A 25,621-nucleotide genomic window follows, 5' to 3' on the forward strand; every position below is an offset into this window, starting at 1 on the left:
AGGTCAGGTGGTCTGGTTTTCCCACCTCTTTAAAAATTTTCCACAGTTTATTGTGATCCAAAAGTCAAAGGCTTTAGCATAGTCAATGAAGCAGATGTTCTTCTGGAATTCTCTTGCTTTTTCTATGATCCAACAGATGTTGGCAATTTGATCTCTGGTTCCTCTGTCTTTTCTAAATCCAGCTTGAACATCTCGAAGTTCACGGTTCACGTACTGTTGAAGCCTGACTTCGAGAATTTTGAGCATTACTTTACTAGCATGTGAGATGAGTGCAATTGTGCAGTAGTTTGGACATTCTTTGGCATTGCCTTTCTTTGGGATTGGAATGAAAACTGACCTTTTCCAGTCCTGTGGCCACTGCTAAGAAGTGATAGTTTAGGAGCCAGATAAGCAACATGTTACATAGAGGTAGACAGAAGTAGATGATGCCAGAGGCATTCTGGAAGCCAAATTGGCAGAATCGATGATGGACATGATGTGAAACAGGGAAGGCCAGGGTGGCCCCCAGGTGACCTGCTCACTTGGCTGGGTGATGGTTCCATTTATTGAAATGGATCTGCTGAGGTAGGACCAGGAGCCTTGAGCATGTTGGGTTGGAGGAGAGAAGAGGCTGGTTGAGTTGGCCTGACTCTCAGAGACTTCAGCTGCAGGTGCCAAGTCCAGCATCCCTGGGATGCAGGTGGTAACTGCAGTCAGAGTGGTGATGGAGAAGCTCAGGGAAAAGGTAAAGGGTAAGAAGAGAAAGGGGGCGGATTGAGCCCTGGGGCACCCACTAGAAGAGGCTGGAGCTGCAAGAGGGATGGAGAAGGAAGGCTGGAGTCACAAGAGGAGGACCAGGAGCATGTGGGGCCAGCCCAGGAGGCCTGAGGGTCTGCTCAACAGGCTGCCATTTTGCTGAGAGATCAAGAAAGACAAGGCTGACAGAGACCATGTGATAATTCAGTTGAGGAGGAGTTTATGGCTGGAGGAAAAGGAACAGGTCTTTGCAGGCACGGGCAAGCATATCATGGACCTGGAGGACTCTCCTCTTGACCTGAGATAGATATGTGATGGGGAGCCATGGGGGAGGCAGGGGTGAAAAGGCGGGTTGGCACCAGGTGTCAGCAGCCTCAGGCACCAGGTGAAGAGGTCTGAACCTTCCCCAAGCCTGCAGGCTGCTGTCAGGTATGTGACAGGGTCAGGTTTGCAGTGAAGCAGACCCATCTGGCCACACGTTGGGGCCAGACTCCTGGAGGGGCTCCAGGTCTGGAGCAAGTTCAGAGGCTGCAGAGAGTTCTGGGGAGAGAAAGGGCCCTTTGCCAGGTGGTGAGGAACAAACAGGTACAAAGGTGCTGAGGAGGGAGAACAGATAGAAGACAGGGGCACAGTTTGGGGAGGATGAGGGAGGGCACAAGTGAGGATGCCCAGAAGTTCTGAGTCTGGGGCCCTGGATCAGCATCATTGGCTGAACCAGGAGGTATGGGGGAAGGGGACTTTCTTGGTCTTATATCTTTAGTTTGCTTGTCTCCTAGCATAGGTAACCAGGTGGTGATATCTGGAAGGGACCAGGGGATGCTGGACTGGACACCTGGAAGTAGGAGTTCTTGCAAGACAGATGGGGGATGGAGCCAGGGCACAGAGAAGAAGGTCCAGGCATGTGTCACTGGGAAGAGGGGTGCAAATGGGAGGGAAGCCTGGAGAGCCACTTAGGCTGAGTGGGCAGTTAGGGAGCAGGGAGAGCCCCGGAGAGGGGTGTCTGTCCAAGAAGCCTTACGGGGAACCCTTCCTGTGTGTATGTCACTTCAGTCATGTCCGACTCTGTGACCCCATGAACTGTAGCCCGCCAGGTTCCTCTGTCCATAGGGATTCTCCATGCAAGTATACTGGAGTGGGTTGCCATGCCCTCCTCCAGGGGATCTTCCCAACCCAGGGATCGAACCCAGGTCTCCTGCATTTCAGGCGGATTCTTTACCATCTGAGCCACCAGGGAAGCCCAAGAATATTGGAGTGGGTAGCTTAATCCTTCTCTAGGGGATCTTCCCGACCCAGGAATCAAACCAGGGTCTCCTGCATTGCAGGTGGATTCTTTACCAGCTGAAATACCCAGAAAGCCAACTCTACTCCCTTGTTTCTACAAACCAGATGTCCTCCACGCGAGGCAGGGTTTGTGAGCCTCCCCCAACATGCATATCCATGGAAGCAAACATACATTCAGCACTGAACAACCACTGACTTCCCCTGATGGCTTGTCCACTGCATCTCAAGATCTGCTAGTTGAACAGTCCTCGTAAGGGCCTCCTCCTACAATGAAAGTCATTTTTGTTATTACTACTTAAAGTCTTGACCAATAGCCTCAGGACCTTAGGAATGTGCACATGAATGCACTCACAAATGACCGTGTTCTCCGTCCATCTCAGGAAAGGCTTTCAGTGTGGCAGAAGACAGAGGCTGCTGCCTCTTGTGAGGTCACTAAGTTGTGTCTGACTTTTGCAACCCCATGGACTGTAGCCCACCAGGCTCCTCTGTCTGTGGGATTTTCCAGGCAAGAATACTGGAGTGGTCTGCATTTCCTTCTCCAGGGGATCTTTCTGACACAGGGATCAAACCCACATCTCCTGGTTGTCAGGCAGATTCTTTACCACTGAGCCACCAGGGAAGCCCCTCAAGACAGAGTCTATCTATTACTAAATAGACCCAACTGTCCATACAGGCACAATCCGCAAATTAGCTGCTTGTCAATGAAGGTCAGTTGCAGGCAGGTGCTCGCCGGGACATGGGTCTGATAGAAGTTCAGGTTCACTTTTTACTTCTGAGGCCGATTCCAATGGAAGACTGAAATTGGTAAAACTAGCAGAGATGTGTTAAGCCCAAAAGGTAATTGCTGAGCAGTGATAGTCCTTTAGAGGTGGTTCTGGCAGCAGCAATCAAGCCAAGCCGGCAGCCTCTAAGCTGCACCAAGCACTGAGTCTTCCCTCGCCCTCAGGGGAGTACTTCGGCATCACCCTTTACAACCTGAGGCTGGCAGGTACTAAGAGGACCCAAGATTTGCTTGAATCAGGTGAGCTAGGGGGCACAAAGTAGCAAAAGTGACTGTCATGCGAGGAGACAGTTTTATACTCATAGTCCCCTAGAAACACAGGAGGCGTGCCACGTAGGCCACGTGGGCAGCACCAGGACGGATCAGAGGCAGAGGGAATGGGAATATGTGGGCAAGAGCCTGAGCTGTGGTTTCCAAGGGAACAGACAGGTGTGACAGGGTGAGCAGGATCAGGATGGGCTGGTTGAGTCATTTCAGTGGGTTCCAGGCAGACAGGATGTCCCAAGCATCCGATACCTGGCCCTGTGGTGGTTAGGGCCGGTGGACAGTGGCCTGGAGAGTGAGAGCCCGGTAGAGGACTTGGGGGTGTGAGCTCTGGGTTGGTTGGGTTGTACATGAAAGATGGGCACGGAGTGTTGTCTGCCGTCTCTAGGAATTAGCCAGCAGTGGGAGGGGCAGTCCCTCCAAGGTTGGCAGTGCCCCAGTGTCAAAGCATCAAGATACAGAAAATGAGAGATGTGGTTATGCAGCAGGATTGGAATAGGACCTCCTGGGACATGCTGAACAGAAGGAGGGGGTGCAGAGTGGGCTCTGATTTTTCTCACAGCTCAGCAGCCCCCCACTGCCCCCAACCTGCAGCCCAAGCACATGTGTGTGACTTTAAAGACCTAAGCACTCCTTGGCCACCAGCACTCCAGCAGGCAGTGGTTGGCTGTGCCCAAGGTCCCAGGCTTCACGGCCCTTCCAGCAGTGGTTTGCTGGGCTTGGTGGTTTAGAGGTCTCCGGAGTCCTTTGTCAGGGGCAGAAAGGGGCAGGCCTGCAATGTTGCTGACCCAGGGGCGGGGACCTTGCCATGGCCAAGCTGGCAGGAAGATCCTCCTTGGCCTTCAGGTGGCAGGTCCCAGCTCAGACATAGGACCTGGCCAGCAGGGGGTCGGCAGTGGGCACAGTCCCCCAGGGGGCCTGGCAAGCCCTCAGAGCTCTGAGACTAGAGACGGAACTCTGAAGGTTGGACCTTGCTGGTTACTGAGGCCGGACTCTGAACCCTCTGCATATCAACACCCATCACTCCCCTCCAGCCTCGTTTCCCAAAGAAAGTGACGGTGACGCCTCTGCCACCCAGGACCACCAGCCACTGTAGGTGCACCAGCTTCCCTGCCTGCATCCAGGGACAAAGGCACCCACCTGTCAGCTTGTGGGATGACTTGTGATGAGTTTGTGCAGAGGGCTCCCTAGCCCACGAAGAACACAGTGCAGACTCATGACCTCATCACGGGGGTGAAATCCTCCCCAGTAATGGTCCAGGCGTCATGCTGAAGCCTGTTCTCCTTTATTCCTTACAAAGGCACCAGGAGGGCAGCTCTGTTGCCTCCTCACTTTACAGATGAGTAAACTGAGGCACCCAGAGGCACTCGCCAAAGATTTCACCACCATCCCAGGTGGGACTGGATGGTGGATTAACTTCTGACATAAGCACCCAGCACAACCAAGGTCTCCCTTCCATTTGGGGAGCAGGAAAAAGCTGCAGACACCCCATCCCAGGTGGCTCAGTTGTAAAGAACCCACCTGCCAATGCAGGAGACTTAAGAGACTCAGATTCGATCCCTAGGTTGGGAAGATCCCCTGGAGAAGGAAATGGCAACCCACTCTAGTATTCTTGCCTGGAGAATCCCATGGACAGAGGAGCCTGGCAGGCTACAGTCCACGGAGTTGCAAAGAGTAAGACACGACTGAGCGGCTGAGCACACACCCCATCCCAAGATTTTTCCTAAAATGGGCATCTCTGCCTGGGTTTTCTCTATTTCTTCAACCGATTATCTAGTAGTTGTGTCAACATCAAACAGTCTGGTTCTGTTCTCTGCACATCTTCCTGGTGGCATTTACAGGCTAGTAGAGGAGGATGGGGCTAGCTGCACTTCCCAGCTTGGAACTGGGACATAGCCTGGACCCCACCTGGCTACCATGATCTGTACAGACAGCTGCCCTGCTGCCCAGCTCCCAGCCCTCTCAGCTGAGTCTCTACTTTTATTTTTTAAGTAGGTTGATCGAGATAGATTTCTGAAAATCTTAGAGGAATGAACAGGTTGGTTTCTTAGGGGATTTGCTCAGGAAATGAGATTTTGCCTGTCTCCCAGAGGAGAAAGGATATGTCTAAATTATTGATAGAGAAACATGCTCATCTAAGAAGCTAGTATAGCAGACCGTCTGCGTGCTGATTGGTGCTGTCTGTCCTGTGTATTAACTCAACTCCTCCGCCCTCTCCATCACCCTCCCCACCCCCAACCCATGCTGCTCAGGGCACAGGTGGTCAGCATCCCACCCACGCTTCTGCAGAGGGGCCCTGTCCTCCAGCCAGACCTGGTCTGCCAAGGAGAGGCAGAAGTACATCGTCAGGTTTCCATGGAGCACCTACAAGGAGACACAACCCCACTGTGATTTTGAACACTGCCCTGGCTGACTCTCTGTGCTCAGAGGCCTCTGGCTTTTAAAGAAACATAAGGGACCAGAGCCAAGTGGAGACTGGGACGGCTGCCCAGACTTGGCCATCACTGAACTCCGTTTCAGCCGAGTGTTGAAGAGAACATGGCAGCCCCTAGCTCCCTGGGGAATGGCTCAGAGGGGGCCCTCTACCTTCATTAGAAAGAATGGCCTCCTCAGCGTAATCAGAACCCAGCCTCAGAACCCGGTAACCAGAGCCCTGTAGTCAGAACCTGCTGGAAGTGACCAGGAAACCAGGCAGTCAAAGGTGTCCTCGCCACCACGGTCGAGCTATACACATCTGTGCCCCTCCCGCCTGGATTCGTTGCATGTTTGTTGAGTGAATGAATGAACGGAGTTGGAGACAGCAGAGCTGTAAAGCTGAGTGCTCTTCAGCGGGTAGAGAAGCTGGTGCGGCATCAAGGACAGCTTGGAGAATGCACAATGGTGATCGCTCTTAGCTGGTATCCCCATTGTGTCCCATAGATGGGTTTGCATCCATTTTTAAAACCACACTAAATAAAATGGAAATGTGTCAATAGGTAGAAGTCAAGATCAAAGAACAGAAAAAGAGAAATAGAACAGAAAAAGCTGCCTGTGGGGCTTTGAAATACAACTGGCAAGGTTGAGCCACATTTTTTTTTTTCTGAACTTGCTAACAGCCAAAGAACAGAGGAAAATATGGCTGATACTATGATTCTCACTGTTTTTAAAAGTGGCTCAACATGTTGATCGACAGATGAATGAACAAAATGTGGTCTATCCATATAATGGAATATTAGTCAGCCTTTAAAAGGTATAAAATTCTGACACCTGCTGCCACGTGGAGGAACTATAAGGACACTGCGCTCAGTGAGATGAATCAGTCCCAGAAGGGCAAATGCGGTGTGATTCCACTCATTTGAGGTCCCTGGAGGAGTCACATTCACAGAGACGGGAAGTAGCATGGAAGTGTTCTGGAGCTGGGGGAGGGCTGGGGAGTTAGTGTTTAATGGGGACAGAGTTTCAGTTTAGGAGGGTGAAGAAGGTCTGCAGATGGACAGTGGTGATGATTGTACAATGGTGTGATCATATTTCTGTCTGAGTAGTACACCTAAAAATGGCTAAAATGGTAAAAAAAAAAAAAAAATTGTTGCATATATTTTACCACAATAAAAAAGTCAAACAAAACTCAAAAAAACCCCAAACAAATTAAAAAGTGGATTCGAAGTACCCCTCAAGGGAACGACGGTTTTCCTGGAGTCTTTCAGTCTGAAAGCTGTTTCTCGGGATCCGATTGCCAGACACCAGCCTACTGGGTGTGCAGCGTCCGGCTCCTTGGACCATGGCCTCCCCTCTAGCTGGCATTAGAAAGAACAGCTCTTTGGAGGGGCGAGCATTGGAGAGTGGGCGTGGTCAGAATGACGTCACGGAGGGCCAGTGAGCAGGAGGAAATGCGCTGTTGGGGCTGGATCGAGGCTGCACAGGCCAGGATGAGACGGGTGCAGCAAGGGTTGGGGCAAAGGTCCAGATCATTCTAAGATGTTTGGAGGAGGCGAGATTAGTGCCCTGGAGCTGCTGTAACACATTTCCACAAACTATGAGGCTTACAACTCCCAGAATTATTCTCTCACACTCCTGGAGGCCAGAAGCCTGAAATAAAGCTGTCAGCAGGTCCACCATCTCTCTGAAGGCCCTAGGGGCGGGTCCTTCCTGCCTCTTCCAGCTTCTGGAAGCTCAGGCTCGGCTTGGCCTGTGGCCACATCACTCCAGGTCCTGCCTCTCGTCACATGGCCTTTCTGAGCCTGTGTCTGCTCCTTTTCTGGTCCTTATAGGGACACTCTCATTGGACTTAAGACCTACTAATCCAGGATGCTCTTATCTCCACCCTTAACTAGCTGAATCTGCAAAGACCCTCTCTCCCATTCTGAGGTTCCAGAGGGACACGCATTTCTGGGGGTACCATTCTACCCAGTGCAGCTGGCATCTTGTCCATGGGCTGATGGCCAGGTGGGTTGTATGGAACCCAACGCTGGGCTCTGAGCAATAGGGGCTGTGTGTTAGAAAGCTCTTCAGGGAGGAGAGACCACACCCCCACCCCTGCCTTTCCTCTCTGACTCTGTTCTTGAGTGGTTTCTGTGTCCACAGTGGAGTGTCTGGTCCCTCCCTCACTGGCACCCCCCACCATCTGCTATCCACTTGGCAGCACTGGGCATTCTGTTCCTTCAAGCCATGTCCACCTTGGGAAAATTGCCCCCGGCCGGCCCCAGTGCAGGAGGGTGACATGTGGTAGGGCTGCTGGACAGCTCAGATGCTGGCAGTGCCGCCGGGCCTTTGACCAGTGGGCTCCCTTGGGCCCCAGGTCCATGCTGAGTTCAGCTAACATGGGGTCCTCCCCTCTAGCTGCCTGCTGACCTCATCCCACCAGACAGAGCCTCCTATACTACAGGAGTGATTGACAGCTTCCAGGGCTGCTGGCAAAGGCCAGGGCAGCTCAGGGGCCATGAGGCTGGGCCAGGCGGGGATCCAGAAGCTCCAGAGTTTGCAAAGTCCAACACAGCCAGGAGAGCCAGCTGGTCACAGAAGGGCAGAGAAGGGATGGCCAGGGAGTCACAAGCAGACAGAAGGGTTTGGCAGCCATTGGGCACCAGAGCCACATGCACCGCAGTGGGTGGCTGGACTTTCCCCACCTTCTGCCCGCACACTCGGTGGATGTCAGCTGTGCAGTTACTGCTGCAAGGCCCACGGGGCCGCCCTGCAGGCAGAGAGCTAGATGGGCTTGCCTGCTCCCTGCCCCCTGGAGCAGGACTAAAGCCTTGGAGGGACTTGAAGGGGGGACTCTGGCTGAGGGAGGTCCCTGAGCCCTGCCTGGTCTTTTTAGGAGAGGGGTCTGGGCTGCTGCCAGAACAGAGTAAGCTCCTTCCTGCCCAGCCGCTCTGAGGGGCCCAAAGGGGGTGGCTCGTCCCCTGCTGTGCTGTGTTCCGTGTGCTCAGAATCCCAGACAACCTTGCATCCACTCTGATGACCAGAACCTGCTAGAACACCTCAGACTCCCTTGCAGTGCCTCGGGGTCTCTGAGCCATGAGCCTGCAGCCCTCCTCATCCCTCCCCAGCCCTTCCCTCCACTCCCCTCCCCTCCTCCCCTCCTCCCCTCCTCTCTTGTCCTCTCCTCTTCTCTCCAAAGGTGAATTTCTTTTCATAAAGATAAAGAAGAAACAACCTTTAAATTGAGGTAGCTCTGGCGTTGTGATGGACCATCATCAGAAGTCGTGTTTAAGCCACCCACGGTTAATTTTTTATTTATAAAATTGCACCATTCACCTCCAGTTCCCCTTAGAGAGCACAATATGGGCTATTTAATAAAATCCAAAGTAATACAACAAGAGTGGCAGTGGACAGGCAGTGTTTTTAGCGTTGCCTCTGTACCGTCCACCTGGCCTTGCCCCTCCCTAGAAGGTTGAGGTGAGGGGAGGGCCCCAGGCTCTCTGAGCAGGGACTCTTAACAAGCAGCGTGACCAGTGTGGGCAAGGGGCCCCCAAGATCCTTCCTGGGCTGGCGACTGCACTGCAGCAGCTTGTATGACGCCAGATAAATCTGCTCTGATCATAAACAAGAGGCCAGCCCCAGCGCTGCACATTTGGGAAAACACAGAGAGAAAAAAGCAAAGGAAAGCATGGATGCTGGGGAGCTGAGTGCCATGGACTAAACATTTGTTTCCCCCCACCCCCCGCCCCGCCCCTAATTCACAGGTTGATGCCTTAACCCTCGCTGTGATGGTGTACGGAGGTGGGGTCTTTGGGAGGTGATTAGGGTGGGATGAGGTCAGGAGGGTGGGGTCCCGTGATGGAATTACTGCTTCATTAGTGTCTTTCTCATCAGAAGCGGCACCACAGCTCTTTCCCCATCCATGCAAGGACACAGCAGGAAGGCAGCCGACTGCAAGTGGGGAAGCGGGCCCTCACCAGACCCCAACCACGCTGGCACCCATTTGCAGACTTCCAGCCTCCAGAACCATTTAAGCACCCCCCCAAGCTGCGGTGCTTTATTATGCCGCCCAAGCTGACTCAAACACCCAAGCTTCCTCTTTCAGAAATGGGTCTCTACTGTCACCAGTAGCTTCCTCATCGCCTTCAGCGTCAACAAGCTCTTCCTCTCTCAAACACTCCCTCCAGGACAGGCCATTTTCTCTTTGTCCCGGAATGCAGGCATCTGTGGCCAACTTGGTTATTCTTAACGGTTGAGCTAAGAACACAGGTGTTCCAGTATGATGGATTCTATAAACCCTCTCCCCGCTAAACGTACAGGAGGGTGTGGTGAGGTAGCTGGGACTTAAAGTGAAATGGACCTGGATAAACATTTGAGCATCCTTTTTCTTATCTGGAAATTGGGGATAATAATGCCTAACTCGTGGGCTGATATGAGGCTTGACATGTATATTCAGTGTCTGGCACAGGATAAATGCTTGATAAACAAGAGCCAAGATGACTACTGGTAAACTGACTTTAGCAAATAGTTGAAGTCACAGTCAGTCATAATTACATGTTCTGCTCTCGCCATACCGTTCTCCTCCTGCCCCATAGTCAAGAGACGTGGCACCTGGCTGGGGCGGGAGTGAGGCGGTCCAGGGTGCACCACGGGAGAGTCACCTGTGGGCGGGTCTGGACCACAGCGGAAGGGAATCTTTCCTGGCAGGTCGTATTGCATGATGCACACTAACAATGGGTTTAAAACAAACTTCTTTGAAGTATAGTTGAATTACAGTGTTGTAGTAATTTCCACTGTACAGCAAAGTGACTCAGTTACACATATATTTTCTTTTTCATATACTTTCCATTCTGGTTTGTCATAGGGTATTGACTAGAGCTCCTTGTGCTATATAGCAGGACTTTATTATTTATCCATCCTAGATATTCTAGTTTGCATCTGCTAATCCCAAGCTCCCAACCCTTCCCTCCTCCACCCTCACCCACTTGGCAACTACAAGTCTGTTCTCTTTGTCTGTGAATGTTTCATGGGTATGTTCATTTGTATCATATTTTAAATTCCACATGTAAGTGATATTATATGGTATTTGTCTTCTGTTGTCTGACTTACTTCACTTAATATGATAATCTCTAGGTCCAGCCACATTCCTGCAATGGCATTATTTCATTCCTTTTTATGGGTGAGTAATGTTCCAGTGTGTGTGTGTGTGTGTGCCACATCCTCTTTATCCATCTGTTGATGGACATTTAATTTGTTACCCTGTCTTGCTGTTGCTAAGTCACTTCAGTCGTGTCCGACTCTGTGTGACCCCATAGACAGAAGCCCACCGGGCTCCCCCGTCCCTGGGATTCTCCAGGCAAGAACACTGGAGTGGGTTGCCATTTCCTTCTCCAATGCATGAAAGTGAAAAGTGAAAGGGAAGTCGCTCAGTCGTGTCTGACTCCCAGCGACCCCATGGACTGCAGCCTTCCAGGCTCCTCCATCTTGGCTATTGCAAATAGGACTGTTACGAACATAGGGGTGCAGGACGTGTATTCTTTTCATCCCAAAGGTGATACAAGTAAATTAATTTCTTAAAAAAATCCACTGATTTATGGACAGAAAAGAACACAGGTTAAAGGGAATGACCTCTTTCATTTGAATGGAATTGAATAAAGACAGATACTAATGCTGTTAAGGAGAATTGTAGAGAAAAGCCCAAGAGGAACTCAGCATTGGAGGGGGACAGGGGTGAGGGTGGCAAGTTAAGCTGTGAACTAATGGAATCTGGGGTGAAGGAGAACTGAGCGGGGAGACCATGAGGAATGGTCCCCATGGGGGTGAGTGTCCCTTTATGATGGGATCCCCAGGAGCAAATATCACTCTAGAAGGACCCAGGCCTGCTTCTCAAAATGGTCATCTGGTCATGATCCCTCATGGCAGACACTTGCCTGCTGGTGCATTCATTCATTCCTTCACTGAACATCCACTGCCTCCATCTCTCTGTATTGGCCCTGTGCCAGGCTCTGGGGCCTCTGAGATATGGCCTCTGCGGGGTGGTGTTTGGGTCACAGCCTAGTGAGTGGGTGCCACACGGAGGGGACTTCCTGCCCCAACAGATGGAAAGCAGCTCGGCTCTGCATAACTCCTTGCCATCAAGGAAGTCCACAGTTTGTAGCTCAGCAGACTTCACGCAGAGGCTGTAGCAGTGCAGGCTGGGCTGGGTGGAGACCCCCCCCCCGAGCTTCGTAAATACATCTTACTCTGTTTGGACTTTGCTAAAGAGTCTTTCCTCGGCTGTGCTTGGGAACTTCAGGGCTCCTGGTCTAATGAGCTGTGCTTCTCCACAAACCTGATCATGGTGGCAAAAATCTCCATAATTGATTATCCCGCTGGGCGGCTGAGAGCAGTGTTTGCTAACTGTGAGGCTGAGAGTCAGCCCCATGGTTCCTGACCCACCAGCACTCCCACAGGTGGATGTTGTCAGCAAGGCCCATCAATCAGGATGAGCCCCAGGCTCCTCCCTCCCTCCTCTCACAGATGGGGTGGTGGGACAGGTGGGTGAGGTGAGAGAGTAGAGGGTAGGAGATGCTGGGGTGTGGAAGAGGGAAGGAGAAGCCAGTATTTGTCTCAGAAAGCAAGGCAAGCCCCATCGGAGTCAGCCCATCCCTGGCTGCTCACTCCAGGAGGGCAGCTGGGCCACAGCGGGGACGGGTCTGCACAGAGCCCACTTCCTTTCCTTCCAGGTAGCAATAACCTCCAGGGAGGCATAGGGAAAACCTTCATTACCTTGGAAATTCTGTACCCGGACAGCGGACCATGACGAGCAGGAGGCTCAGCCTGAAGCGCTAGGAGAACAGGCTGGACCCTCGTGTGAGGCATCAGGCTCACCAGGGCCTCCCAACTGTCCCTCTGGTTCTGGGTCTTTCAAAGTACAGAGGAGATGGACATGGGCCCCTGCCTCTGAGTCTTCTGACATGGACTGAATCATTGTAACCCCTGGATTCAAATGGCATGAAAGTGTTAGTTGCTCACTCATGTCTGACTCTTTGCGACCCCATGGACTGTCGCCCACCAGGCTCCTCTGTCCATGGGATTCTCCAGGCAAGAATGCTGGAGTGGGTAGCCATTCCCTTCTCCAGGGGATCTTCCTGACCCAGTGATCGAATCCTGGTACTGCAGGCAGATTCTTCACTGTCTGAGCCCTAGGGAAGCCCCTCAAAAGGCGTAGGTATCAGATATTTCCCTTTGGCCAAATGAGGCCCCTGATAACTGTGGAAACACTGGGTTTCCCTTGCGGCTCAGCTGGTAAAGAATCTGCCTGCAATGCGGGAGACCTGGGTTTGATCCCTGGATTGGGAAGATCTCCTGGAGAAGGGAAAGGCTACCTACTCCAGTATTCTGGCCTGGAGAATTCCATGGACTGTATAGTTCATGGAATATGTGCAAAGAGTGTGCACTCTTTGCAAATATGCAAACAGTCAGACATGACTGAGTGACTTTCACTTTCAAGGAGTGACTCAGGACCTTAGGACCAGTGGAGGCTAGTAGGGTGAGGGTGGGGCTGCCTTGCCAACCTTGATCTGGGCTGATGTTCCCCAGAGACTGGGAATTCCAGGCCAGCAGATTCCCTGGCGCCTAGAGGAAACCTGTGGGTTGGATACAGTGGATAAAGGAGGGTGGTCATGGAAGTTGTTTGGGTAGAGGAGAGACTAGGGCAGGGAGGGATGAAGTGCCCCGTCTCACATCCTGGACCAGCCTGCGTTCTCCTGCCCTGCAGCCGCCTGCCCAGCAGAGCAGGCTCCTCCAATCCGACTCCCACAGGCTTGGCCCAGACCCATGCTCCAGCCAGTGCGTATGTCTGCTCACTGGGGCTGGATGGATTGAATTAAATGGAACTAAATTGAATTGAACTGAGAGGAAAACTCACTTTAAGAAAAAAAAAAAAAGGAAAGAGTCAACAATAAGAAAATCCCCCAAATCAACTGAAGGCAGCGGCTGATGCAAGTTGATTGATTCAATCCGACTCATTTTGTAAGGACGCCTTCATTCGACGGTGCCTTCCAATCTCACCCAGTCACTTTGTGAGCTGCATGTGGGCACGTGCCAGAAAAGCCACTTTTGCCAGCTGGCTGGGGGTGGCAGGGATGCCAGTCAACACAGTGGCTGTTGGGGGGGCCACATCCGTGATGGCCACTTCGTTTGTGGCTCAAGTTCAGCCACACTTTGGCCCACAGCCATCCCTGCCGTGGCTGGTATCTGTGTGTGTGGGGACGGGGGGCGGGTGGGAACAGGTTTCCCATGAGATAGTGCCTTGTGATTTGCACAAACTCTTACCATGTGCCAAGCAAAATCTGTGCATTAAATGTTCCCCTTACACTTTTAATTCTTACTTCCTGCAGAGCAGGGTGCCTCTTTCCATGGGTGGAAGTGCAGCACAGTGGAAACCTGCTGGGGAAACCCAGCCACCCCAGCTACTGGTGGTGCAGTCGCTTAACCGAGGGCACCTCAGTTTTTTCATCTGAAAAATGGGGGTGGTAAGAATGGTGCCTGCAGCTGGCACATAAAATGTACAGAATAAGTGACAGCAGCTCTCTGTTCTTCCTGGTGATTTCTTTTTTCTTTTGTTTTTCGTCTTTTTTAACACCATTCCTGGTGATATTGATGACGGTAATGACGGTGATTTTCTGCATTGTAAGAAAGAGGCCCAGTTGACTACCTTTTGATTCTGGAAGCTTTTTGGTTGTTTTTAACATGTTTATGTTAAGGGTTTTTTTTTTGTTTAAAGTACACACACAGTGTGGATAGGGGGATGCCGAGTGACTTCTTAATGAGTATGTGGTTTCCTTTCAGAGTGATGAAAAAGTTCTAGAACCAGATATGGTGTGTACAACAATGTGAATGCAGTTAATACCACTGAACTGTACACTTTAAAATGGTTAAAATGGTAAAATGTTATGTGTATTTTATCATGAGCAAGATATGTACATATACAGTTATGAAACATTACCAAAATCAATAAGGAAAATTTAAGTCCAGAGAAAACACATACGTTCATGCACAGACATGCACCCTCATTTCTAATCTCCAAAGTGCCCGATGAGAAAAGGGCGGGATCAGGAGTCCAGACACACGTGTGCAGCCCCCAGGCCCCCAGGAATCAGCTTTGCAGCTCTAGGCAGGCCCCTTGATATCTCGCATCCCAGGTTCCTGGGTTATAAAAGGAGCTAATACCTGGGCCCTGCCACTCCGCCACCAGCTCCGAGCTGCTCCTGCCGATGGAAGCTCCTGGAAGCAGCGCCTAATTCCAAACAGCACACAATGGTGGCTTCTGAAATCATGTGTTTGCTGGGATTTAGAACTGTCTTACTTCTCTTTAAGCAACAGCAGCAGCCCATCCACTTTTCCTTGTGTTCTCCTTTGACTACTGTTAAAATAGATTGGCAGGCCATGACTCTACACAGAGACGCACCTGGGGAGGCAGGGAGCCACAAAGTCCCCTTTGAAGGTAACCTCAAAACCAGGTGGGGGTGGGGAAGAAGAGAAGAGGTACCTCAGAGTTTGCGGGAAAGGGAAGAAAGAGAGAAAACACAAAGGAGTGCCCCAGAGTTGCAGGGAAACATGAGTTTGGAAAATCTGGATGGCAGGCCCAGGGTGTTCTGTTTCCCTTTGTCTCTGCCTGTTAAATCAAATGCCGACTCCCAGCCCCGCCAGCGCACAGACAGCCGCGAGAGTTTAACCTGGGCAGGTTTCCTCGGCCTCCCAGGGAGATAATGCCTCCTTTTCCAGACTTGACTAGTCAATGGGCAAATCACAGCTAGTAACCAGATGTATGATGGCGACATTGATTCTAATTCTCTCCCCTTTCTTTCTTTCTCTCTTTTTCTTTTTCTTAGAGAGCCCACAGTGCCTCGGGAAAAATTGGCTGAATAAAAGGTAGAAAGACTTTCTCTTTTTTCCCCCTGAATAGTTTTTGGCAGATATGCGCATGTTGAACATCTTGGGAGCTGCTGACAGTGGGTGCTGGGGGGCTCTGAGTTTCCTATTTGCTCGAAGGAGGGGTTTGGTGGGGTCGAAGTGGGGTGGCTTATTTAGCTCTCTTCCCATGATGGGCCAGCCCAATATATACTGGGAAAGCAGGCCTGGGGAGCCAGGAGGGACATGAGAGAACAGGAGTTTGTTTAAAGGCGACGCTGCCTAGCAGCTCCGCGTGGCCGGGGAAGCTGCACTGGTTCCTTCCTGGTCCCTTCCCTTCACCTCCCCCTCTCCCACCCCAGGTACTCGGTGCCCAGCTGTCCACCCCCAGACTGCAGGTCTTCAGAACCGAGGGCAGCTCAGGCTCACTGGTCCAGGGTGTCCAACTCCCATCTGTGGCCTGGCCTCCTCGGGGAAGGGACTCAGTTCCCAAAGCCAACCCCCATGGTGGAGGGGTGGGGAGCAGAGGGCGCTGGACATTTCTGACCTGAGCCCTGGGTCCTGTGTCCTGCCCACCCGCAGGTGCTCTCTCGTGTAGGCTCACTTGCAGACTTTTACTTTGGGGGAGGGGTAAGTTATTGTAAAGATAATGTGTATTTGTTGTGAACAAAATTAGAACACGCAGGTGTGCCATGTACTTGTCATCCTGGGTCCCAGGGGGCTTCTCCTCGCGGGCTCCTGGGTCTTGGGCTGCAGGGCCCAAGGATAGCCAAGCCTATCCACAGGGCAGAAACAGAAGTAAAGCTGTTGGTTGGGAGGAGTCTGAGGCCTTCCTGAGCCAAACACTGGAAATTTAGTGTGTTTTTTTTCCCCAAGCCCACGCTTGGCTCATCATGGACCAAATGGAGCTTGACTTGTCCAGGGAGTGTCTCCCAGATGTCATTCACCACAGGCCACAGGAGCTGTGTGGGGAGGACAAGTGGGCCCCGCTCACTAGCTTTCCATCAGGGGTCCTCTTCGTGTGTCCCTGGATGATGCGTGACAGAGTCCCCAGGGAGTGACTGTCCTGGCTCTGTGAGTGCTCGATGCGTTTCTCCGTGGGAGGGGACAGAGAAAGTGGAGTCGGCCTTGCTCTCACTCTCTCACCAGAGTGTTGTAACCACAGAGAAGGCAGCTTCACACGGCAGCCTTCTTGCCAGGCCACCTTTATAAAATTGAGTCTCATTGTATGGGCAAGCATACAAACCAGTCTTCAGGTAAATTCGTCTGTGAGACAGAGAGTCCATTTGCACTCTAAGGATGATGTAGTGACCAGCTGGCTGGATTTTTGCACACTCAGTATTTTACTCAGCTTTACCAAAGTACAATGCATACACAATCAACTAGGTGTTTTCACAGTGTAGTTTTACGTTTTGACATGATTATACCCGGGACATCATCGCTACAGTCAAGACACCAAACACATCCATCACCCCCAGAACTTTCCTGGTGCTCTTTAATCTCTTCCTCTCACCTCTTCCCAATCCCCTTTTCCTAGGCAAGCACTGATCTGCCTTCTGTTGCCATAAAATGATCTGTTTTCCCTAGCACTTTATATAAATAGAATCGCGTCTTATGTCCTCTCTCTTTCGGTTTAGCCTCTTTCACCAACACAATTGTGTTGAGATTCATCCAGGTGGTGGTATGCACCCACAGCTCACCCTTCTTGTTGCTGAGAAGCATTCCATGTTATGAAAGCACCATGGTTTGTTTATCCACTTAGTCCTTGAAGGAGATGTGAGATGTTTCCAGTCTGGGGCTATTACAAATAAAGCTGCCAGGAGTGTTCATGACCAAGTCTTTGTACAAGCACCAGCTTGCTTTTCTCTGGGGTAAAATACCAAGAATGAAATGACTGGCTCCTATGGGAAGTGCATGTTGAACTTTTTAAGTAAATGCCAAACTCTCTTCCAAAGATGGCTGCAGCATTTCACATTCCCACCAGCCGTGTGTGAGGATCACAGATTTGTATGCTCACCGACACTCGGTGTTACCGGTCTTTATCCTTTTAACCACTCTAACAGGTGTGAAATGGTATTTGGCTGTGGTCTCATTGCATTGCCCTGATGACGAATGATGCTGATCATCTTTCATGTGATTATTTGACACCTGCATCTCCTTTGGTGAAGTGCCTGTTCAAATCTTTGCCTATATTTTTATTGGGTGGTTTTTTTTTTCTTTTTTATGTTTAATTGGAAGATAGTTGCTTTAAAATGTTGTGTTGGCTTCTGCGGTACAACAACACGAATCAGCCATAAGTAAACATATATCCCCTCCCTCTTGAGCCTTCCTCTCACCCCTCTAGGTTGTCACAGAGCACCCAGCTGAGCTCCCTGTGTTGTAATAGCAACCTCCCACCATCTACTTTACACATGGTAATATATATGTTTCAGTGCTACTCTCTCAACAGAGATGCAAATATAGAGAACAGACTTGTGGTTTGTTTTCTTATGGTTGAGTTTTGGGAGTTAGTTATATATTCTGAATATAAGTCCTTTGTTGGACACCTGCTTTGCCAATATTTTTCTTCCCATTGGTCTGACTTTTCATTCTCTCTATAGTGTCCCCGTGAAGAGCACACTTTTTCACTTGGATGAAGCCTAGTTTGCCAATGTGTTCTTCATAGATCATGCTGTATCTAAGATTTATTTAGCATGACCCAAAGTCACCAAGGTTTTTTCCTATACTTTCTTATAGACATTTTATAAGTTTCAGATACTCCATTAGGTCTGTGATTTATCTTGAGTTCATTTTTGTGTATAGTGGAAGGTGGATTGAAATTCATTTTTCTGCATGTGGATAGCCAGTGGATTCCGTATTGTTGTTGCTGTTGTTTAGTCTCTTAGTTAAGTCCAACTCTTTTTCGATCCCATGGACTGTAGCCTGGTAGCCTCCTGTGTCCATGGAATTTCCTAGGCAAGAATACTGGAGTGGATTGCCATTTCCTCCTCTAGGGATCTCATCAACCCAGGGACAGAACCCACGTCTCCTGCATTGGTAGGTGAATTCTTTACCAATAAGCCACCAGGGAAGCGCAGAATTCCATATTACGTATTTTAAAAACTGTCCTTTATCTATTGAATTGTCTTCTCAGTTTGAAAAGAAATTAGTTGTCATATATGTGTGGGTCCATTTCTGAACTTAGTTGCATTGACCTGTTTGTCTACCTGAATGCCATACCATACTACCACGATTATTGTAGCTTTATATTAAGTCTGGGGATCAGGTAATGTTGGCCCTCCAACTTTGATTAGCTATTCTAGGTCCCTTACATTTAGAATCAGCATGTGAATTGTTTTTTTAATACCAACTGGGAATTTGAATGGGATTACATTGAATCTATAGATCAACTTGGAGGATCATTGAATCTTAATATTATCTCCTGACTCTTAAACAAGGTATGTCTCCCCAGTTAGTTGGGGCGCCTTTCTCTGATCTATGGTTTGTGGTTCAGTGTATGGGTCTTATATGTCTCTTGTCAGATTTACCCCCTGCTGCTGCTGCTGCTGCTAAGTCGCTTCAGTCGTGTCCGACTCTGTGCGACCCCATAGACGGCAGCCCACCAGGCTCCCCCATCCCTGGGATTCTCCAGGCAAGAACACTGGAGTGGGTTGCCATTTCTTTCTCCAATGCATGAAAGTGAAAAGTGGTATCACATATTTTTTTGTTATTTTAAATGGCATTTTTTATTTCCATTTCTGATTGTTGCTAGTGTATAAAAACAAAATTATGTTTTTTGATAGCAATCATGTATCCTGAAACCTTGCAAAACTCACCAGTTCTAGTAGCTTTTGTAGATTCAATCAGATTTTCTGCATATATGATCATGTTGTCTGTGAAGAAATACAGTTTTGCTTCTACCCTTCCAATCTGGAGGCCTTGTATGTCTTTTCCTTGCCTTGTTTCACTGGCTAGAACCTCTGGTAGAACACTAAACAGAAGTGGTGAAAACAACCATTCTTGTTTTACACCTTATGTTAAAAAGATAGTAAGCCTCTCACTGTTAAGTAGGATATTATCTGTAGGCTTTTCATAGGGCTCTTTCTATTTCTTGTTGCTCAGCCGTGTCCAACTCTTTGTGACCCCATGGACTGCAGCAAACCAGGCTTCCCTGTCCTTCACTGTCTCCTGGAGTTTGCTCACCTAGTTCCCTTCTATTGCTAGTTCGTTGGAAAATTTTTTCAGTTTTTTTTTTGCTAGAAACTGATGTTGACTTTTGTTAAATTCTTTTCCTGTGTCCATTGAAATGATCGTATGTCTTTCCATTTTTAGTTTGCTAAAAAAACAACTTTAAAAACTTGGTGAATTATATTCATTAATTTTCAAACCTTAGTCCAACATAGGCTTAAGTCTATCATCTCATTTTTTTTCTGTTTTTTAAATTTGTTCTTTATCCTCTTTTCCATCCTTTTTTGCTTTCTTTTGGATTGAGTATTTTTTTAATCATTATTCCATTTTATCTCCATTCATGACTTATTAGCTTTACCTCTTATTTTGTTATTTTGATGGTTGTACTGTTTCCTCTAATCCTTTCAGATGGTTCTTCCCTCAAATGCATGTGCTGCTTAGGACTCAGCTGAATACTCAGTGGGAACCCTCTAGAACTCTCCAGGGTCCCCACTCTGTCCAGCTCTTTCCTCTCTGCTACCAAGTCTTACAGGTCCAGTCAACTTGGTCTCCCCAGCTCTCAGTTCTGTCTCAACTCAGGAATGACCCCAGGCTCTACCTGGGATCCCTGCACTTTGGCCTGAAACCTCTCTGGGTTAAAGCTATGAGGGCTCCCCTCTCTGGGTTTCCCACCTCTCAGAGACAGATCATTGTCCTTCATCGTCTGGTGTCCAATGTCTTGAAAACCACTCTTGCCTCAAGGCACCAGGGTGGGAGGAGGGAGAGCTCCTGTGAAGGGAGTGGGCTGGTCCAGGCACCGTGGACCTGACAGTGAGGGGTCTGAGTAGAGGGACAAACACCGTTGTCTCATTTTCCTTGAGAACGGCCCACCCCACCCCAACTCAATTAAGATGAATCTGCAACATCAAGAATTTAGATCTTAGAAGACTGTTACAAAGGGCTCTTCACAGAATCTCTTCTTAAGAAATTTCTGATTGTAAAGAATAAGTAGGGAGGGGGAGGATAATACCGCCAAGCCTCTCTAAACCTCAGTGATGGGGAGGTCAGGAAGCTCCCTGGGGTGGGGAAATCAGAAACCCCCTGTGGTGGGGAGGTCAGAAACCCCCGGGGTGGGGAGGTCAGAAACCCCCCAGTGGTGAGGCAAAAGGGAACTCAGAGTCCCCCAGCAGCCCCAACTGCCTCCCAGTTTAAGCATATCATAGCATATCAGGCGCAGCATCCACCTCAACCCCCATACAAGTAGCTGAGCTGGAAGGAGGACCTGTCAGACGCTAAGGCCACTCACTCCCCCAAATCACAGTCCCCAAGCCCTCTCCATGAGCCAGGCACAGCTGGAGCTGCAGTCTTAACCCTCTATCTGTGCACAGCATCCCCCAGCCTATGAGGGGCTCACACAGCTGTTAACTCATACGACACGTTATCCCCATCTTACAAATGAGGAAACTGAGGCTTAGGATGGGTAAACGGTTTGCTCAGGCTCATGCTGCCCAGGCTTCTTTTTAAGCTGAGAATTTCCCTTGAGCAAAGTTGATGATCCTTATAAGAAAGTGTGGGTTTCTTGGGCTTGGGTATCTGAGCCCCTGCCCAGCCATGCCTCCACCTGCCACACCAAAGGAGCTAACTGACCAGCATGGGACACAGAGGACTAGGCCCTACCAGGCTAGCTAGGGCTCTCCTGACCTTTGACAGAGCATTTCCATTGTCAGGGTTGTTGGCAGACTAGCTTCACGGGACTGCAAGGTTTCTGACTCACTATAGAACTTTTTTCCAGGAATATCAGATGTCAGGAGTTTTTTGACATATATGCACATGTGTTTGGATTAGTGCATCACTTAGGCTGTCATCGTGGGGGAAAAAAGATGGGGGAATGTCTGATATGTTGATCACGAAGGGTTCACCCAATCCCACGGCTGTTTCTAACTCTAAGGCTACATTGTGCATTGAGTCCCCTATATACGTACCTTCAAGTTGTGAACTTTCAAAAACTCAAGCGCGCTCCTTTCAATGCTAGCTATTTTGTACTGTACTTCTATACTTTTAAGGTACTGTACTGTCAGATTTAAAATGTTTATTTTTTGCGTTTGTTTTTTATGAATTATTTGTGTACCTGTTACAGTAAAGTCCTATGTAGCCAACTGTGTTAGTTGAATACCTAGGCTAACTTTGCTGGACTTATGAACAAATTGGATTTACAAACGCGCTCTTGGAATGGAACTCTTTCCTATGTAGGGAGCTTACTGTACCAGCAGCATGGGTACCACTTGCCAGAAAATCAGCTCCCAAACCGTCGGGCTCTGTGTCGCAGGGACTGACAAGGGTCCCCAGTGCCTCCCTTGGTTTTCAGGCTGTATCCAGCTGGGTGGCTTTGGGCTACCTCTGAAAAAAGCAGCACATGAAACATTCGAGATGGGATTAGAGGACAACAGAAAGAAGAGCCTGTGTGTGCGCATCCATGTTTGTGCAAAAGTATAAAAACCCCGAGTTTGTGTTTTCCCAAGAGTATTAATTACAGTTGGAGAGGAGGCTTGTCCGGGCATGTTCCGCTTGGGCAGAGTAATTTATCATTCGGTTTCGAGGAGTGGAAGATGGGTCACGGTGCAGAGAGCAAGACACACATCTCTCTCTCTCTCTCAGACTTCACAGCTGCCCCACCTGCTCCGGGGTGGACGGCTTTGCCCAAGGCACGTGCCAGAGGGAGCATGGAGAGCTTGCAGGCAGCAGGCTGGGAGAGGAGGGAGACTGTGAGGCCTTGACACCATCTGCCTGAGACACAGCCCATCATGCGGAAGGCCTGTGAGGGTGGCTCGAAAGGAGAAACTGTGCAGTCTCTTGTGGATGACTGCCTCTGATGGGGGCAACAGGCAGAAAGACACGGGCACCAGCCAGCCTGGCTGCCCACCTCAGATCCCTTCTGATCTTACAGGCCTTCCCTCAAGGCCGACGGGAGGGCTGGGGGTCTCTGGGATCCACTGGGGAGGTCCACGAATAAGGTGGGTTTTATTCTTATCTGTGGCTGAAAAGCAGGACATACAGGCTCACTACTTAGTGTAGGTCCCTCACCACACAACAGTTATAAATCAGTCTCTCCCTGGCCTTGGTGAGGTGCTTGGAAAGGCAAAACCAGCCCAGAGGACTGTGCCGTCCTCCCTCTGCCCCTGCGTCCCTCCACCCTCTCCTGAGCACTAGGGTCACCCCTGTGTCTCCTGAGCTGCTCAGGCTCTCCCAGGACACTTTGCTTTTGTCCTTTCCACCATCACATGCATGCTTCTGCCTCTCATTGCTGCAGGCAGATGCTGGACACCTGAGCCCCAAGTGACCACACACTTGCTTTCAGCAACAAGAGTTTTTCTGTAAAGTTATAAAGTATATAGTAATGAGTACTGGCCCCAAGTCCACTCTCCTGGCCACCCTTCCCCTTGCACGGCAGCCAGCAAACACTGAGCGGGGCCTGCTCCTGCCAGAATCCTTCCGGGAAGGCCCTGGGCGGCCCCAGTGATTTGGTCCAGGATGGTGCCATGGGCACCTACTGTGTGCCAAGGGCTGTGCTAGGTGCTCAGGATGCCACCCTGAACCAACCAGACTGATACTCGAGCAAATAATCACCCTCTCCTGGTGGTGGGCAGGGGTGGGGGGCAGATGCACTTCCAGCCAGTCTAAGGGAATAAAGGGAAAACCACTCGGAGGCAGAGGCCCAACTTGCCTCCAAAGATGTGCTTTCATCTTCTGCTCTGCTCTCGGGGCTTCTGTGCTTCGTCTGCTGGAACTAGCCTTCCAGGACTTGGCTCACAGAACCAGGGGTCTCAGGCAAGCTAGCAAGGAATCTCCAGGCTTCTTTGCTGGGTGTCCAGCCTGCTGACTCTCTGGTACTTGCAGATGCGTTGGAGGGAAGGAGGGAAGGACAGGAGATACAGGAACGAGGATGGAGCAGAGCAAGATGGGGTTGAAGGAGCGTCCACAGCAGCTTCTGTGCAGGCCAGGCTGAGAGGTCACTACCCAGAAGGCTGAGGGTCCCCGATGCTGGCCGGGCTCCAGAGACTCCTGAACTTGCAGATGTGGAGTTTTTCCTTCTCCAGTTTTGTGATGAATAAATTCACTTGTCTCCTCACCCCCACTTTCATACCTGCTTCTCTCTTCATTCTTATACCTGCAAATTCCCTTGATCAAATTTATAATGGTGATCATTTATCAAGCAACACCTATGTGTCAGTTCCTTCACCTTGGTGATTTCTAAACTTCATAATGATCCAGGAAAGTACATGATGCTATCTCATTTTTCCAAAAAGGAAACTGAGGCTCAGAGAAATTAAGAAACTTTCTCAAAGCCATACTGCAAGTCAGCAGCTGAGCTGGAATTAGCCTCTGTCTGAGTGATGTTGGATCCAGGCTCCTTCCTGCCCTAGCAGATTGACTCTCAAGAGATGCCCGGTGCCATCAAAGATATCTCATGTTCTCTTGATCAAGGGTAGAAGGATAAGACCGCTAATGGAGCCAAGAAGCCGTCCCCACTCTGCTATGGGTGCTGGCTCTGAAGAAATCCTTAGGATGAGTGGAAATGGTCTTAAGGTCTTCCTCCTTCAACACCTCCTAACCCTAAAACCCAACCCTAACCGTAACCCGGCCCTCCCCCCTTTTAAAGACTGTGCTCAGGGGTTTTAATGATGATACTTTCAAAGTCTAAGTTGGACCTTGTAACTTGCCCCTCCTCAACTCAAATCCTCTCAGGACTGCCTGTTCCTTTAGCGAAAAGCCAGTCATCAGAACACCCTCCCGTGTAAGACCTCATGAGATCTGGCCCCATCATCTCTCTGACCACCTTTTCCATTAGCTCCCCTTCAGTTTCCTTACTCCACTCCAAGGGGCCGCTTTGACTGTTCTCTGAATAGCCAAACACGTCCCATGACAGCCTTTGCCTGGGCTATTCCATCTGCTGGAACATGCCTCCCAAAGAGCCTTAGGGCTCCTTCCCTTGGCTCCTCCAGCTTGGCCTGAACATCACCTCTGCAATTAGGCCCACCCTGCTCCTGCCTTCTCTCTCTCTCTTTTTTTGCTGCGCGGGTCTTCATTGTGGCCCTCCAGCTCTTTGTTGCACTGTGCAGACCCCTCCATTTGTGGCACACAGACTTAGTTCCTCAATCAAACTTGCGTGCCCTGCATTGGAGGGTGGATGCTTAACTGCTGGACCACCAAGGAAGTCCCCATGTTGTCTTCCAATTGGAGACTGGATAGCGGTACAGTTGGGTGCATTCAGAATTGCCTGAATGATTATCTCCAAAGAGCGCTGGCTCCTGGGGTGTCCCTCGTGGTATGCCACAAGGCTCTGCTCTCAACCCTAGCCTAGTCGGCGTTTTTATCCGTGATTTATGTAAGCGTGCAATAGGCATGATGATCAGATTCTTGTTTACCTGAAACTGAGACGAATAACTAATACTGCCCAGGACCCTAGATGAAACTGAACTAAACTCAATAAGAATAAATGAAAAATACTGCTCTTGGTCCAAAAATACTAAGTTGATGAATGTAAGAGAAGGAAGGGGCGAGGGTTTTAAATGATGGTCAGTTCAGTACAATTAAGGGGGTTGTCTTGTCCATGAAGGCTGCTGTAACAGAATGCCACAGACTGGGCAGCTTATCAAGGAAAGATATTTACTGCTAACAGTTCTGGGAGCCGGAGTCCAAGATCAGGGTGCCAGCAAGGTCGGGTCCTGGTCAGGGCCCTCTTTTGGGGTGCAGATCACTGTTTTCTATTTTCTCATTGTGTCCTCACATGGAAAGCAGAAGCAGGAAGTAATCAGGATACTAATCCCACCACAGGGGCCCCACCATCATGACCTCATCTGACCCTAATCACCTCTCAGAGGCCCCACATCCTAATGCCATCTCATTGGGGTCAGAGATTCAACATAAGAATTTCCCTAGATGGGGAGGGGGACAAAAACATTTAGTCCATAATAGTGACAAAACAGTGGTGAATAGTGACAAAATAGCTTATCCAGGCTGGGGACACTGTTACCTGTAAACCAAGAGTGTCCCAGACAAGCTGGAGGGTGCGGTCACTCTGAGTAGAAGCCTCGAAGGCTCATGTTATTTGGATTGCATGATTGA

At 49.9% G+C, this 25,621-nt stretch overlaps 1 protein-coding gene across 7 annotated transcripts in view; it reads left to right on the forward strand.

The window, feature by feature from the left end:
• The window catches only part of RBFOX3 (RNA binding fox-1 homolog 3), a 445,251-nt gene that overhangs the window by 295,739 nt on the left and 123,891 nt on the right, over positions 1–25,621 (forward strand). For 5 of the 7 annotated variants that reach the window (XM_059877939.1, XM_010816526.3, XM_059877938.1 and 2 more), the window contains one exon: positions 15,334–15,373. The gene's annotated coding sequence lies outside the window, so the exon portion shown is untranslated. 7 annotated transcript variants of the gene reach the window in all.

The sequence above is a fragment of the Bos taurus genome, chromosome 19 (genome assembly GCF_002263795.3).
Source record: "Bos taurus isolate L1 Dominette 01449 registration number 42190680 breed Hereford chromosome 19, ARS-UCD2.0, whole genome shotgun sequence".
In the NCBI taxonomy this organism is placed as follows: Eukaryota; Metazoa; Chordata; class Mammalia; order Artiodactyla; family Bovidae; genus Bos; species Bos taurus.